We start from the raw sequence: 15,756 nt of genomic DNA, 5'->3' as shown, positions 1-15,756 counted from the left end.
TGGACTTTTGAAGATTATCAAGAGTCCTAAAGTGAAAAATCATCCTTCGCTCAATATTTTACAAATGTATTTGCCCATGAAATCTTTTTAACATTGAATACATGTTATCATTGTGTAGAAGTAAAGTTGTTTTATATATTCCAGGAAACAAAAGTTTTAGGTATTTGCTTTTCAAACTTTGCCCCATGGAGATCTTGGGGTTTTCTGGTACTCCTTTTGGTTTGGAAGGGAGAGAGTGCAAGCACCAGGATTTGGAGACCCTCCTCCCTTTAACTATTCCACTGAAACGAAGTCCCACTATATGTTTTGAAGAAATGAAATTTAATGACTAGGGGAAATAGACAATTATGTTCCTTTTGCAAGGAATATTTCTTTTTCTTAACTTTAAAGCATTTATTTAGTTTATGAGCAATTACTTAGCTAACTTACAGATCCCAAAAGACTGAATTCTCAGATATAGTTAACCTCACTATATAAATGTTAGATGCAACTGTAATCTTAACTAAACATTTTCCATTCGTATGCCATTGATTATAACAATCATGGAAGAAAATTAAATTTTGGGGCAAGATTATATGATTTGTAACATACCATCAATAGTGGACTTGAAGAATCTTATTGTTACTTTAAACAATAAAGACTTTATATGGAGACAAAATATAAATATTTCTAATAATTTAATATTCATATATGCATATATATCATAATGATTTGTTGGTGTTTTAGCCTAAAAGATATTGAGAGAAGGCCGGGCGCGGTGGCTCACACCTGTACTCCTAGCACTCTGGGAGGCAGAGGCGGGCGGATTGCTCGAGGTTGGGAGTTCGAAACCAGCCTGAGCGAGACCCCGTCTCTACCAAAAATAGAAAGAAATTAATTGACCAACTAAAAGTATATATACAAAAAATTAGCCGGGCATGGTGGTGCATGCCTGTAGTCCCAGCTACTCGGGAGGCTGAGGCAGGAGGATCGCTTGAGCCCAGGAGTTTGAGGTTGCTGTGAGCTAGGCTGACGCCACGGCACTCACTCTAGCCTGGGCAACAAAAGTGAGACTCTGTCTCAAAAAAAAAAAAAAAAAGATATTGAGAGAAACAGCACATTTGTTTGAGTTTCAAAAAAAATTTAAATATTTTCTATACTTGCTATCTCATATTTTTCCTTCATCCATTTTTTCTCTTTTAAATAGACTTTACTTTTAAAGCACTTTAGATTCATACCAAAACTAAACAGAAAGTACAGAGAATGCTCATTTATCCTGTGCCACAACACACACACAAAGCCTCCCTTATGGGTAAAATCTCCCTCAAGAGTGTGACATTTGTTATAATCAATGAACCTACACTGACACATCATTATCACCCAAAGTCCATAGATTGCATTAGGGCTTACTCTTGGTGCTGTACATTCTATGGGTCTTGACAAATGTATATGATAACAAGTGTCCACCATAAGAGTACCATAAAGAACAGTTTTACTACCCTAAAAATTATGTTCTGCCTATTCATTCTCCTCCCTTCTGTCCCCTGGTAACCAATCATCTTTGTTATGATCTGCATAGTTTGCCTTTTCTAGACTGTCAGATAGTTGGAATAATACAGTATATAGCCTTTTCAGATTCACTTCTTTCACTTAGAAATATGCATTCAAGTTTCCTCTATATCTTTTCATAGCTCAATAGCTCATTTATTTTTAGCACTGAATAACATTCCATTGTCTGGATGTATCGCAGTTTACTCATCCATTCACTACTAAGAAACATGTTAGTTGCTTTCAAGTTTTGGCAATTATGAATAAAGCTGCTAAAAAAATCTGTGTGCATGTGTTTGATTGCACATAAGTTTTCAGCTTCAAGGAGTGTCATTGATGGATCATATGATACAAGCATATTTATTTCTGTAAGAAACTGCCAAACTATCTTCCAAAATAGCTGTACTATTTTGCATTTCCATCAGCAATGAATGAAAGCTCCTGTTGCTCCATATCATTGCAGCATTTGGTATGGTCAATGTTCTAGGTTCTGACCATTCTAATAGGTGTGCAATGGTATTTCACTGCCATTCTAATTTACAATACTTAATGACTTATGATGTAAAACATCTTTTCAATATCATTATTTGTTATCTGTATGTCTTCTTTGGTGATGTATATGTTAAAGTCTTTGTCATATTTTTTAATCAGGTTGCTCATTTTCTTATTGTTGAGTTTTAAGCTTTCTTTGTGTATTTTGAATATCAGTCCTTCATTACATAGGACTTTTGCAAATATTTTATCTCCGTGGCTTGTCTTTTCATTCTCTTATCAGTGTCTTTAATTGGAGCTGAAATTTTTAATTTGAATTAAGTCCAGATTATCAATTCTTTCTTCATAGATCATGCTTTTGGTGTTGTATGTGTTATATATAAGAAATTATCATCCTACCTGATTTTTAAATTTGTAAATTGACAATTTATAATTTCATCATTTTATAGGCACAAAATGATGGTATGATTTATGAGAACAAAGGGGAATAATTAAATGAATCTAGTTAACTTATGTATCAGCTCAAATATTAAATTATTTTTATGGTGTAAACACTGGAAAATTACTCTCTGAGCAATTTTGAAATGTGCAATACAGTATTATTAACTATATTCACCATGCTATGCAATAGGACTCAAGAAAAAAATTTCCTCCTCCTATCTAACTAAGATTGTGTACCCTTTTGCCATCATCTCCTCATTCTCCCTAAGCCTCTGTAACTATCATCCTAGTCGCTGCTTCTCTGAGTTCAGTTGTTTTAGAGTCTACACATGAGTAGGAATATGTGGTATTTGTCCTTCTGTGCCTGGCTTATTTCATTTGGCATAATATCCTCCAATTCCATTCATGCTATCATAAATGAGAGGTTTTTTTAAGGAATCTCCATAAAATTTTATATAAAAGATATATATATATATATATATATATATATATATATATATACACACACACACACACACGCACTAATGTCCATCCCCACCAACACTGTACAAGGGTTCCCTTTTCTCCAAATTCTCAACATAACACTTGTTATCTTTCATCATTTTGATCATAGCCATTCTGACAAATGTGAGATATCTCATTGTGCCTTTAATTTGCATTTCCCTAATGATTAGCAATGTGACAACTTAGTTTCATATATCTGTTACTCATTTACATGTCTTCTTATGAGAAATGTCTATTCAGGTACCTTGCTCATTTTTAAATTGCTTTTCTTGGTTTCTTGCTATTGAGTTGTTTTAGCTCCTTATATATTTTCAACATTAACCCCTTAGGGGATATATGGTTTGCAACTATTTATTGGCAATTCAGAAGTTGTCTATATAAACTAAATGTGTTCTCTGCTGTACTGAAGCATTTTAGTTTCATGTAATCCAATTTGTCTATTTTTTGCTTTTGTTGCCTTCATTTTGGGAATCAAATCCAAAAAATCACTCCCAGAACAATGCTATGTAGTTTTTTCTCTATGTATTCTTCTATCAGTTTTTCAATTTGTGGTCTGACATTTAAGTATTTAATCCATTTAGTGTTGATTTTTGTATATGATGTGAGATAAGAGTCTAATTTTTTTCGTCTGCATGAAAACATCCAGTTTCTTTCCCAAAAACATTTATTGAAGAGAACATCTTTTTCCCATTGCATATCATTGGCCCTTTTCTCAAAAATCAATTCACTGTACATGCATGAGTTTATTTCTGGGCTCTACAGTCTGTTGCATTTGTTGATATATCTTTTTTTCCTTAATACCTTGCTGTTTGACTTCCTATAGTTTTGGGTTATACTTTGAAATCAGGTAGTGTGATACTTTCAGCTTTTTTCTTTTTGGTCATGATCATCTTGAATATTCAGAGTTTTAGTGATTCTATATGAATTTTAGAATTTTCTATTTCTATGAAAAATGACATTGAGATTTTGATAGCAATTGCATTGAATCTGTATATAGCTTGGGTAGTGAATATTTAACAATATGAATTCTTGCAATCTATGAACATGGACTATCTTTCTATTTATTTATGTCTTCTTCAATTTCTTCATGAACATTTTATAGCTTTCAACATACAGATCTTTCACTTCTTTGACTAAATTTATTCCCAAGTACTTTTTGCAACTATTGTAAGTGGGATTTTTTTTATTGATTTCTTTTTTTGGAATGTTTGTTGTTAATATATAGTAATGCTACTGATTTTTATTTGTTGTTTTTGTATTTTATAACTTTACTGTATTTGTTTATTATTTCTAATATTTTGGTGAAGCCTGTAAGGTTTTCTTTATATAAGCTCATGTCATCAACAAACACTGACTATTTTACTTATATCTTTCCTATTTGGATGTCTTTTATTTCTTTCTCTTGTCTAATTTCTCTGGCAAGGACTTTCAATACTAGTTGACTAGAAGTGGTGAGAGTAGGAATCCTTGCCTTATTCCAGATTCTGGAAAAAGGTTTTCAGTTTTAACCTTTCAGTATGATGTTAGCTGTGGGCTTCTCATTTTTGCCCTTTATTGTGTTGAAGTACATTTCTTCTATATCTAATTTAGAGAAAGTTTTTATCATGAAAGGATATTGCATTTTGTCAAATTCTTTTTTCTGCATCTAATGAGAGGTTAATAGATATTTTGTTCTTTATTCTATTAATATGATATATCACATTTATTGATTTGCATATGTCATATGGTTTTTGTGGTCCAGGAATAAATCCCATTGCATACAATCATGATGGATGAACCTATTTATGTGTTATTTTGAACTCAGTTTGCTAATATTTTGTTGAGGATTTTTACATCTATATTCACTAAGGATATTGGCCTGTAACTTTCTTTGCTTGTAATGTTCTTGTCTGGATTGACATCAAGGTAATGTTGGCCTCAGAAAAAGATTTTGGAAGTATTCCCTTCTCTTTAATCTTTTGGAAGAGTTTGAGAGGGATTGGTATTTTCCTTTAAATGTTTCATAGAATTGAGCTGTAAAGGCATCATATCCTGATATTGACTTCAAAAGTGGAAAAGATAGAAATGAAAAGAATTGATACTTTTGTTGTTATTGCTGCATTTTTCATGTGCCTTTAGCAGCAAACAAGAGAGCAAAAACCACAGAATGCTAAAGTAAATGTTATTATTTTTTACTACATGGATTCATGGTAACAAAATTAATAAATTTTCTTTCCTCATATTTCCTTTAGACCAGAATCTCTTTCAGAAGCAAGGCTGTCTTTGCATTTCTTTCAGTGCAGTATATACAAGTAAGCACTTAAAATGACTTACATTAAATGTAGACACAATTTAAATGAGGACAGAAGGGAAAACGGCATTGTTATAGTTCTATAAGCTCAAATATAAAAGGGTAGAATTATTTTTTAAATCTGAAAAATTCATTCTCATTGCATTCACTGTCATTGCTGACTCCCTCTTACTCTGTATATTCCTATTTATTCTTAGCCAAACCCCCACTATAAATTATTTATTTTCAAGCATATTTGTTAAATACTCATTAAATCTGTGTAGATATTATATGTTCTAATTATCTTATAATATATTTCCTCTCCTTGAAGCATTTAGCAAGGTAAATAGTCAATAAGTACTTATTAGAATAATCAGATGAAGATGAATATTTATTAGCAACCTATTAGACAGGCATTACACGATGCTTGCACCTTTCAAGCTGAGAATGTTACTCTGGAGTAAATTCTTGAAAAGAGTTAAATGCAAATCTCACAGATATATGAATTAAGTCATAGATATAATTGAACAACTAAACACTTTATCATACAAGTTATTTTACAAAAAAGATTTATCTTCAAATGCAGCTGTTTGGTTGTAAAATCTTTTTGATATTTGTATCGCTATTTTCTGAACTAATGCTTACCAAGAAATTAATTACATTGCTTTAATGTATAAGTTTATTATTGTCAAAAATTAATTGTGCACATATCAAATATTTGTATATATACATGTATGTGTATCTGTACATGTGTATATATTCTCAACCATTTCTTGTCATTTTAAACAGATTTGAATTCAGGTAGAGTTTATAACAAGTAGAGATTTTCATACAAATATTAAAGCACATTACAAGATGAAAAATATATGTGAAAAACGAACTCTGTACTTTGTGTGTATATATATATATATATATATATATATATATATATACACACACACACACACAGTTATTTAAGGCTAATGTGAGAAAACTATATTCAAACAAACTCACCCAGAATTATTTTCTCTAGCTTTTTCAGCTTTTGGAAAGGAGGTTAGAGTGATGTGTGCAAGTAAATCAAAGGCCAAATTTGGTGGTGGTGAGCCACTTGGCATTAACAGCACCATTGGTCAGGGGAAAACTTAAACACATGAATTCATTCTCAGCTGTGTTATCTGAATACTGATCATTTTTCCCTTTTTTCTGAACAGGAGATCTACAGTATAACCATAAAATAACCCCACATTTCATTCAATAGAAGAGTAGTTAAGACTCCCTTACCTCCAATACAAATTTAACATGTGCAGTGTGACTTAGTGTTTCAGTTTTATTTTGCTATAACATAAAGGTGCAAAGCATTATAAAAAAATTTCAAAGGAAAAACATTTTATGATTTGTAACATAGAACAGCTTCTCCTCTCCCTGACCACATTATGGTTTAAAAGGATTTCTTATCAAGCTCTCACCATAGCAAAGAAAAAGAAAGCTTCTCTTACCAGAGTAGGATAAAGCTTCAACCTTGCTATAGCGTTTTCTGCAGCTCTTGTTTGAAAAGACAGATCCAAAGCGGCTTTGTGCATACAAGTGATCTGGCTGATCTCCAGTCCCTGCACAAAAAAACAGTATAATTGGCTCTCAAAAAAGTGTTGTAAACATTCATCATGATGGCACTTGCATGTTGAATATAGTCACTGTTAACCCTACTAGACTTTTTCCAAACAGGCCAATCACATTTCTACTTTCAATACAAGCTGTTTGGTTTTCTCTGTTCAATGCTGAGATTACTATCTTTAAAGAAAGCATGAGTTGGTGAGTGTCAGCTCTGCTACTATGTCATCCTTTTTTGGTTCTGAAAGTGTGGTCTAAGAAAAAAAAAAAACAAGACCAAAAATCATATACACACACAATTTTCAACCAAGACAACATTGTCCGATACATAAATTTACTTAGCACCTGTATGTCTTTATTTTTCAATTTGGCAATATTCATGCTATTCTTTATATGCTAATGAAATATCAATATTATTATCAATCTCTTTCATTTATTTTTTGAGAAAAGTCAAATTAATATTCTATGTCTCTACATTGCACAGAAGCCACATCAATAATGCCTACAACATACCCCAGAGTCTGAGACTAACTCTGCTGGATTGCTAAGTCTCATTAAATATTCCACTGTTCCTTTGCCCGAACCTTCAAAGGGACCCAGGCACAATCACATCCTTTAATTTTTATAGGAGCAATGAAGAGATCACACAGCCTGGGCTTTTTTTCTGATTTTTTAACAGTCGATTTTTACAGGAGCATTAACTGATTATAACTATGAGTGGCATATTCTTGTTACCAAGAGAATATGAACACTAGATCAAAAATTAAGGCTCAATAAAAAACACAGTCTCAATCTGTATCACTCTTTATAATGATCTAAGCAATACGTTGATCTTTCAACTACATGAGGATGTAATCTTTGCCTTGCTTCCCATGTGTATAAAAGCTGGTTAACAGTTATCAGCAGTGTTACCACTTGAAAAATATAAATTAACTGCAGAAAAGGTTTTGGGTTTTGTTTTTTGCATTTTTATATCTGGGATTTTATTTTTTATCATGTGTGCAAATTAACATTGGATATAATGAAGTATATATGAAACATATAATGAAACTTTATGACTATTCAAATTATGATTACAAAAGTCTAAAAATTATGAATTACAACAATTTATATGTTTCCTAAATGCAAGTTAAATTTTTAGATACTCTATAAGTGTAAAATTCAATGTATTGCCAATCCTTTTTAAATGAAATCTTTAATTATGTTAATAACAAAACCTTGAAACCTTGAAAGTTGGACATTTCTACTTTATATCTATAGATATCAGTGCTATTTAAAGATTTCCATTATAACTTAGTGCACTGAAGACTGATATATACTAATTTTCTAAGAAAACAGGTGACTTCAACCGTCTTATTATGTTAGAAAATAAGGGTTTGGGGGGGAAAAGCTCTACATACCATTTTTTTAAGGTTGGTATCAGTCAACAATTATCTTTTATTTTTACATAACACTTGCCTTTATAAAATTTTCTACTAACATTTTTTTATTTTATCAGAAAAATGTAGATAGCATTATTGCTCTCCATTTTATAAATAAAACTAAAGGGATAAGAACTTCACAAAATTCTTAACTGGAGGATCTTCTGATATTGTCCATCTATGTCCGAACATCTTTTCTTCTAACACAATATATTTAAGATTTAAAAAAAAGCTTGTGTGACTTAGTGTATTGATTTGAAATGAGGAATAAACATTTAGAGACTTATTATAATGTATCCGCAGCTGTGATTCATGGAGGAATCTAAATATATCTTTCTACTCCAAATGATTTTGGAAATAATTTGCAAATAAACTTCAAAAAGATTGTATTTTATTTTATGTTAAATACTCTTAAAATTTAAGAATTACCTATTGAGTATCTACTAAGTGGCAGGCCCTTTGTTAAGTTCTGAGGATATAGCAGTGAATAAGATAAATACTCCACTGACCAGCCAATCACCATCTCTCTCCCTCTGCTGAAGGCTCCCTACTTCCTGACACAAAACAATGTTGAAATTAGGTCAATTAATAACCCTACAATGGCCTCTAAGTGTTCAAGTGAAAAAAAAAAAAAAAGTCACCCATCTCTTAATTTAAATTGAAACCTAGAAATGATTAGGCATATTGAGAAAGGCATGTTAAAGCCAAGGTAGGCCAAAAGCTAGGCCTTTTAAACCAAACAGCTAAGTGGTAGATGCAAATAAAAAATTAAGTTTTTGGAGAAAATTAAAAGTGCTACTAAAGTGAAAACATAAATGATAATAAAGCAAAAGCCTGATTGCTGATATGGAGAATGTTTGTGGTCTGGATAGAAGATCCAACCATCCACAACATTCACCTAGGGCAAAGCCTAATCCAAAGCAAGGCCCTAACTCTCTTCAATTCTATGAAGCCTGAGAGCGGTGAAGATGCTGCAGAAGAAAAGGTTGAAGGTAGCAGGGGTTGGTTCAAAAGGCTTAAGAAAAGAAGTCATTTCTGTAAAATAAAAATGCAAGGTGAAGCAGCAAGTGATGATGTAGATGCTGGAGCAAATTATCCAGAAGATCTAGCTAAGATAATTGATGAAGGTAGCTACACTAAACAATAGATTTTTAATATAGATGAAGCAGCATTCTAGTAGAAGAAGATGCCACATAGGATTTTCACAGCTATATTCCAGTCAATGCCTGGATTCAGGCTTCAAAAGAGGGGCTGATTCTCTTGTTAGGTGCTAATGCAGCTGGTGACCTGAAACCAAGGCTCATTTATCATTCAAAAAATCCTAGGACTCTTAAGAATTATGCTAAATCTATTCTTCCTGTGCTCTTTTAAGGAAAACAATAAATCCTGGATAATTGCAATGATTTTCAGATAAACTTCAAAAAGATACTATTTATGATTTTATGTTAAATACTTTTTTAAAAAATTAAGAATTATCTATTGAGTATTTACTAGGTAACAGGAATTTTGTTAAGTTCTGAAGATACAGTGGCAAATATGATAAATATCTTCAATTTTTTCATGTAATTTTCAATGTAAAAATTAAAATACTGAGACCAAGATGCAAATGTGTTTGGAGAATATTAGTGGCCATAAATTATGGTATAAATTGATAGATAGATAAAACGATCTGTAGAATTAGAAATTTTCTGTCTCTATTACAAAAAAACTTACAGCACGGTTTACTGAATATTTTAAGCCCACTGTTGAGACTAATTGCTCAGAAAAAAATATCTATTTCAAAATATTACTGCTCATTGAGTAGTACAAGGAGATTAAAGTTGTTTTCATGCCTACTAACATAACATCCACTCTGTAGCTCATGAATAAAGCAGTAATTTTGGCTTTCAAGTCTTATTTTGGAAATGCATTTGGTAAGGTTATGGCTGCCATTGAGTGACTTTTTTGACAGATCTGAATAAAGTAAATTGAAAACCTTCTGGAAAGGATTCAATATTTTAGATGCCATTAAGAACATTTATGATCCATGAAAGGAGGTAAAAATATCAGCATTAACAGGAGTTTGGAAGAGGTTGATTCCAACCCTCATGGATGACTTTGAGTGGTTCAATCCTTCGGGGAAGTAACTGCAGATGTGATGGAAACAGCAAGAGAACTAGAATTAGAAGTGGAGCCTGAAGACGTGACTGGATTGGCGTAAACTCATGATCAAACTTGAATGGGTGAGGAGTTGTTTCTATGGTTGAGCCAAGAAAGAGTTTCTTGAGATGGAATCTACTCCTAATGAAGATGCTGTGAACATTGTTGAAATGACAGCAAAGAATTTAGGATATTGCATAAACTCAATAAATAAAGAAGTGGTAGGGTTTGAGAGAATCGACTCCAATTTTGAAGGAAGTTCTACTTAAACAGTATTACAGTATGTTATTAAATGTTATTAAACAGTATCACATGCTACAGAGAAATGTTAGGTGAAAGGAAGAGCCAATCAATGTGGCAAATTTCACTGTTGACTTATTTTTAGAAATTCCCACAGCCATCCAACCATCAGGAACAACTGCCCTGATCAGTTAATAGCCATTGACATCCAGTCAAGACCCTCCACCAGTAAAAAGATTACTGCTCACAGAAGCCTCAGATTATCCTTAGCAACTTTTAGCAATACAGTATTTTTAAGCTAAGGTCTATACATCTCTTTTTCAGACATAATTCTATTGCACACTTAATAAACTGCAGTATAGTATAAACATTACATGTATATGGCTTGCAAAACCAAAAACAATCTATGTGCCTCACTTTGTTGTGATATTTGCTTTATTGCTGTGGTCTGGAACAGAACCTGCAATATGTTTGAGGCATATCTGTATTCCTGACATTTTTTTGTAAACAAAATCTTTATAAAAACTGAAAAAAAGATAATCCAAACTAACAAAAATTTCTGGTGCAGGGGCAGTTTTAGGAGGAAACAGTATGGTATTAAGCAGAATTTTGCTTTTTTGTTATGTTGTTTCTTTGTTTTTCTGCTTTTTTTTCCTTTTTTTAAGAATTGGGGCATACGTAAATGAGATTCACATACCTAAGATAGGGTTATGGTTATGTAGAATCTGGTGCTTTCTTGCTGTTCTGGCTTCTCAGTCCTCATGCTAGAAACCCAGGAGTCATTCCTGCCACTTCCTTCATCTGGACATCAGCATTCCCACTAATCCAAATCATCACCAAGTCTTGTGGATTTTACCTTCTATTTCCACATTCCCTAATAGCATACTGCATCTAGCTGTTTTTTCTTGCTTGAACTACTCTAATAGCCTCCATATTGGAAGTGCTCTTTTGAAACTGAATCTATCTATCTATATATCTCATATATATAATGTTCATTTATGTTAAAGTCTGCAGCATAATTATTTTTTCATATTATTACACAGGTTTCTTAAACATAATTTTCCATTAATGTGGATGTAGGTTTGATGTAAACTCCAACAGTGGTTAAACTAATTCCAACAGTGGTTTAACTGAAATTTCAACTACTTTGTGTCTAGGAAGCACATTGAATGTCCCTGAAGAAAAATTCAAAATTCTGATGACTGTTACTACCTTAAATTGCTGACTATGAATATCAAATGAGCACTTACGTCTGCAGAAATGTTCCTAATTACAATGGATAGTATTGCCTTAAAAGTCACTGAGAAAATAATAGCCCATGCAGAGTAAAGCCCAACTATCCCAAACCACTCCAATTATCTACCAAACCTTTTTGAACTTCACCCACGGTTTCTTTTAGATGTTCAAGAAACTTTCTTATGTTCATTCTTGTTCTCATCAGTTACTCTCTCTTGACCAAAGCATGTAAAATCCTGTTTTAACATCTATATGCATTTAAAGATAGAATTCCAACTACCCCACTTTTCCCTCTTGTAGTCATATCCCTACATTGGAAAATATCTCAGAAGATGCATTTTCTAGTTTACAATATCGTAACTCATTTTTACAGATCACCCATATGCCTCAAGCCATTACAACAGACTTCATTTTACCTCCTCTCCCAACAAGTGGCTGATTACTCTTGAAACATTCTCTTCTCTTGGCTTTAGTGATACCACATTCTCCTAATGTTTTTCATACCATATAGCTTTTCTATCCCAAGTTTATTTGCTGGCTTCTCTTCCTCTGCCTGCATAATGGTTTAGAATATTTTTAGACTGGTCCTGGACCCCTTTTTCTTCTCAATCTATACTTTCCCTGTAGGTGATCTCAGAGCCAGAGCCACAGTTTTAAATATTATTTCCTGTGGGCTAGCAAATTTATATCTGCAGCCTGACCAATCCATTCTGCTTTAAATGTGATTCTCCATCTGCGTACTGATCTCAATTCTTGGCTTTCTAGCAGACATTTTAAAATTGAAACATGACCAAAAACAGAACAATTGATTCTACCATGCCCTTGCAAACCTGATCTTTTCCAGTCTTCAATATTTTAGTAAAATTCACCAGTTGTTGAAGCTCAAAGCAACTTTTTTATTTTTTTTTATTTTTTTTTATTTTTTTTTTTTTTTTGAGACAGAGTCTCGCTTTGTTGCCCAGGCTAGAGTGAGTGCCGTGGCGTCAGCCTAGCTCACAGCAACCTCAAACTCCTGGGCTCGAGCGATCCTTCTGCCTCAGCCTCCCTGGTAGCTGGGACTACAGGCATGTGCCACCATGCCCGGCTAATTTTTTATATATATATTAGTTGGCCAATTGATTTCTTTCTATTTATAGTAGAGACGGGGTCTCGCTCTTGCTCAGGCTGGTTTTGAACTCCTGACCTTGAGCAATCCGCCCGCCTCGGCCTCCCAAGAGCTAGGATTACAGGCGTGAGCCACAGCGCCCGGCCTGCAACTTTTTAAAGTTTTTATTATTGTGACAAAAAATGCATAACACAAAATTTACCAAATTAACCATTTCTAAGGTATAGCTCTATAGTGTTAAGTATATTCACATTGTTGTGCAACAAATCTCCAGAACTATTTCATCTTGCAAAACTAAAACTCTATGCCCCTTATGCAATAGCTCTCCAATGGTAATGATCTATTGGTACATGTAGCAATGCAGACAAATCTCTAAATTATATTGAAATAAGCTAAACAAAAAGAGTACATATTATATGACTTCATTCATATAAAATTCTAAAAATGTAAACTTATCCAGAGTGACAGAAAGTGGATCAATTGTTGCCTGGGGACTAGAAAGGTGGGGGTGGAAGAACTGGTGTGAGGGATTGCCAAGAATCACAAGATTTTTGTGGGTGACAGATGTAATCATCATTTTGCTTGTCATGATGCTTTTAAGAATGCATGCATATGTCAAAATTTATCACATTATACATTTTAAATATGTGTAGTTTATGTCAATTATGCTGCAATGTTAATGTTTATAAGATTATAAATAAAATTCCTAAAATTAATAAGAAAATGATAATAAATCCAATATATAAAGGCAAACATTTGTTCAGGACCTTCAAAAAGAGGATATCCAAATGGTTAATACCACAGTAAAGAGTACTCAACATTATTTTTCATCAGGAAATGTTCAACGTACTGAGGAAAATTTATAAAATTGATTATTTCAAAATGTGAAAAGAATGTGGAACAAGTGGAGGTTTACTACTGAAAAGATAGCAAATTAGAACAAGCACTTTGAAAAACTGGCAGTACATATAATACTAAAGCTGAAAATACACTCTTTCTATATAACCCCTAACAATTTCACTAGTTTCACATTCAAAATATATATGCATATGGCATCAAAAGATTGCACATTAGATTGTTCACAACAACTAAATGCAAAACAAAAAAATTGGAAACTATCCAATTGCCCATGAGTAGTAAAATGGATAAATGCTTTTTGGAATATTCACATAATATAATAAAATATATCAGTGAGAATGAACAAACTGTTGCAATATATGACAACAATATGGGTGAGTCTGAAGCACAATGTTGAGAAAAGATGTCACACACAAAGATTATGTTTTATATGACTTCATCTATACAGGCAGCATAAATGGTTAAAACTAGTTTATGGTGAAGAAAGTTGATCTACTTATTATCTTTGGGGTAGGTTGGGTTTAATAACTAGGAAGAAATACAAAATTATTCCCTCAAATATTGGTAATGTTTTCTTTCCTGTTTAGGTTATACTTAATTATGGAGATGTGTTCACTGTGAAAAGTTACTGAATTGTTCACTTAAGATGTACTTTTCTGGGTGAATATATTTCTATAAAAAAGATTTAACAAAATTCATTGTGATATATGCTCCTTAGAACATATTATTTTATTGAAAATATATAAACTGAAATATTTATGAAAACATATTGCTAAGACAATAGTCCATTTGGTCCTGATAATGGAAACAAACCACATAGATGAGTTTAAAATGTTCTGGTAGGAAAATAGCCATTTGAATAATCACTCATTTCAGGAAAGATGCTCCAGATGGCATTGGCAAGGTAAATAATGCATTTATTTTCTCAAAGTAATGCATCATTATAAAACAGATATTATTTTGTATTCATTTCACATTATCCGTTTATGAAACTTCTTAGGGTTCTGTATTAAAGAAAGCAACTAGCTTTTGAGGGGCAGATTTACAAAATCAATGTCTTAATGGAAAAATAACCACAATGCTAGCTTTCAAAGAAACACTTTTTTTCAAGAATTTCAGATAAATGTGTATTAAACCTCCCTCCAATTTTTAATGAATTGGTTTATTATGTTTTCGCTCTCTTATTTATTTAATAAGAATTTATTTATCTTCTCATATATACTCGGGATTGTTCCAATATTTATATTGGTGAATGAGTATTCCAAAATGATTATTTCAACTATGCAATACATAGAACAAATAAGAATTAACAATAGTATAGATGTAGATAGATACAGATATGGATAGAATGAAACCACTTTTTCAAGCAATATTTGCCTCCTTAGGTGTTTTGTACTTACTATTCTCTCCACCAAGTATATTCCTTCTAACATTTCCCCTCACATTCTTTCAGGTTTTGCAAAATTTCACTATAACCGAGTTTCCCATGCCCTGCCCATTCTCCTTTGGAAATCCTGATTCCTCTACATGCTTGAGATTTCTTACTACAAGCCTCTGAGATTTATGCTGCTTTCATTGGTCACATGAGTATGATTGACAGGCATATAGTGAAGGCCAGAAGGTAAAGATATACCCACAGCAGCCTTCAATCAGTGACAGAGGGAAATTAGTGGCTAGCTGTTCCCTGGCTTCTTTGCCCCTTATATGACATCATCTGAGACATGGGCCACACAGAATTTCCCAGAATTTCAGAGGAGAACTGAGCCTGTGTTGCCCATGGCTGCTTCCTGCACATTTATGCACTTTACACTGAAATCTTTTCTTTCTCAGCAAAACTTCTCTATTCTCTGCTATGGTTCTTGTGATCACCATGCAAATAACCAACTTTACCCAATTCCTTGCTATAGAATTAGTTTCCTGTAAACCTAACCTAA

At 32.8% G+C, this 15,756-nt stretch overlaps 1 protein-coding gene across 1 annotated transcript in view; it reads right to left on the bottom strand.

Annotated features, from left to right (window-relative positions):
- MGAT4C (MGAT4 family member C) overlaps nt 1-15,756 on the bottom strand; it is a 678,972-nt gene that overhangs the window by 370,204 nt on the left and 293,012 nt on the right. Inside the window, exon 3 of the mRNA XM_012745562.2 lies at nt 6,712-6,822. The gene's annotated coding sequence lies outside the window, so the exon portion shown is untranslated. The remainder of the gene's footprint in view (nt 1-6,711; nt 6,823-15,756) is intronic.

The sequence above is a fragment of the Microcebus murinus genome, chromosome 10, assembly GCF_040939455.1.
Source record: "Microcebus murinus isolate Inina chromosome 10, M.murinus_Inina_mat1.0, whole genome shotgun sequence".
In the NCBI taxonomy this organism is placed as follows: Eukaryota; Metazoa; Chordata; class Mammalia; order Primates; family Cheirogaleidae; genus Microcebus; species Microcebus murinus.
This window is presented reverse-complemented; position numbering and strand designations above follow the sequence as displayed.